The sequence below is a fragment of the Stegastes partitus genome, unplaced genomic scaffold (assembly GCF_000690725.1).
Source record: "Stegastes partitus isolate 25-593 unplaced genomic scaffold, Stegastes_partitus-1.0.2 Scaffold2833, whole genome shotgun sequence".
NCBI classification, from domain to species: Eukaryota; Metazoa; Chordata; class Actinopteri; family Pomacentridae; genus Stegastes; species Stegastes partitus.
Genome location: NW_007580564.1, coordinates 5,515 through 8,210, shown reverse-complemented (window position 1 = coordinate 8,210; position 2,696 = coordinate 5,515).

Here is a 2,696-nt window from a genome sequence, read left to right as displayed (position 1 = left end):
CAGCACGACTACAGAAACCAAACTAAACTGATACATAACAAATAAGCACACATGTAATAAAACAAAATCATTTGACGTTCTAGTTTTCAGTGTGTTGACCTTGTTTTAGTTTTTGATCAACTAAACATTTCCACTAATCATAAATCACTTCAACAATGCTGCTCATACAGTCTTTGAATCGATTTGGTTTCTGTGGTTCAAAGTTTAAATGTTGAAAATAGTCAGAGAAATGTTATTATTATTGTAGACCTCTAACTGTAATATTTAAACTTGGGTGAGTCATTTTTCTTCTAGAAAGCACTTTGACTGAGCAGCTGTGGTTTTAAATGAGCTGGAATCAAAGTCTTTGTCAAAACAGCAGAAACTGCCATGGTTTCCATTTTGATCTTTTGCTGGTGTGTATGTGCTACCTTGTTAATAAAGAGATCTGATTGATGATGTGCATTTTCAATTTTAAGTTTGACTTCACTGGCTAAACTTTGTCATGATGCTGCGTATGTGAAACACTTCATTCTAAGTATTTCTGGTAAACAGTAAATAATCTATACACTGTTCATGTCTGAACAAAACATCATAATGTTGTCTGAACTGATTCACTTTATATGTGACTACACTGAGTACAAGATATAGAATTAAAATCCAAATGTCATGGTGAAATATTTCACTTATTGATGACGGACATACATCATTTAACAATGTATGTAAGGAGTTTCACCAAATGGGATCTGATTTATTTATTTCTTATTGTTTCTTTACATTAATTTTTTTTCCTTCAATGTAAGGACACAACTGAAAGAAAATGTGACCCTTGTATTGAGGATGGTCACTGCATCCTATGTGATTAGTTTCATTGATTACTGAGAAAAAGAGCAGAGTCTCAGTTATTTCTTCTTCAGTTTACAGGTCAGAACTTCTTGTGTTTTGAAAGGTTTCCATGAAAGTCTGACTTACCCCACTGTACGTAAAAAAAAAACAAACATAAAAAACATCCCAGTTGTGATGTGAGTTAAATGGCATGTTCTAATAAACTCCACTAGGAGGCGCTATTGGCTTTCATATTGATCACCATTGCTTGTTTACGGCAATGAGATGCTTTACGGCAGTCGCCATGTTTTCTCTTGGCTGGATGCCTGCTCCGCTGTAATGCTCTGTTGTGAATCCGATAATAAAGCAGTGTTAAAATACCTCCCATGAATCTGTGAATTCATGACATTCAATTCAATTCAGTTTTATTTGTATAGCGCATATTTACAACAACAAGTCATCTCATAGCGCTTCACAAAGGCAGAGACAGAAACACCCAACAATCCAAAACATTTGGATTCATTATAAGCTTCAGCAGTCCACAAGCAGTCCGCAACAGTGGGAAGGAACCGAAAACCCCCGCAGGGGAAAAAAAAAAACCTCCGACAGAACCAGGCTCAGGGAGGGACGGCCATCTGTCTCGACCGGTTGGGTGGATGTAGGATGAATTCTAAAATTTAGTTTACAGTTAAACAAGTTATTAGGGTCCAAGGACCCCTACTTGCTGCAGCAAGCACCTATTGTTCCCGCTTCGTTTCTTTCTTTCTTCTTCTTCTTATTTTCCTGACCAACGCAAAACCCTTAATTTGACCCCCTAAACTCGTTCAAAAACTCACCAAAATTGGCACGCACGTCCGAATCGGCGAAAAATTTGATGATGAAAATGAAAAAAAAAGACAAAAATGCTCTCTAGCGCCACCTAGTTACAGAAAAACACACTAAAATGGCCCTAGCGCCCAGTAGGAATGTCCTACAGAGATCAAACCAACACCAAAACGTTCGTCTCAATGAGACCCACAAATCTCGCACTGACACCCCTGACCTATCTCAAACAGGAAGTCCGCAAGGAGACAGAGAAGGCCTTGATGTACAAAAGTTCTGAAGGGATTTGGCGTTTCTCAAACGGTTTTCGAATGGCGAGCCGTTAAAGTTGATGACCTGCCGCAGCCTCGGCTCATACTTTGTATGGCTGTCTATGCGGCATGTGCAGACATGCTGTGTCAGTTGGTCATCTACACAAAAAACTAAAGGTCCTACAGCTTTTAAAATGACACTGAGGGCTTCCTAACAAGATTTACCACAAAAATATGCTGTTTTTACACACATTTGGTGAAAATTGTGGCTGTATGGGAGAAAGAAAGTGAGTAAAAATGTCATTCTCCCACCAAGGGACATGAAGAACGATGACATCATCACCTGCAGCTTAAATGCTGATTGGCAGCTCAGTGCAGCTGGTCATGTGACTCACTGACAGGCTGAGGCTGAGCAGAGACAGAAAAATGGCTCCATCAACTTAAAGCAGGTTTCAATTGTGTCAAAATGGAGGTCAGACGGGCATGAGGGTCCAACGCAGACCGAGGACCCGACCAACGCTGCTTGCAGCTTTAATTAGAAGTTATTGTCCTTTTGTAACAGGAGGCGTCATGGTGGGGGCAGCAGGATGCAGAAGGTGAGGCCAGCGGCTGTAATTCAGGAGCTCCAGATCCAGAGACATCCACAGAGAGAGCAGGCGCAGGAGAACCTCGGGGGGAGTCACAGAGTTAGTCATATGTAACGGTGATAGGCAACTATATAAACATATACATACATACATACACATATGTATATATAGGAGAGGAGAGGAGAGGAGAGGAGAGAAGCCCAGTGCATCATGGGAATCCCCCGGCAGTCTA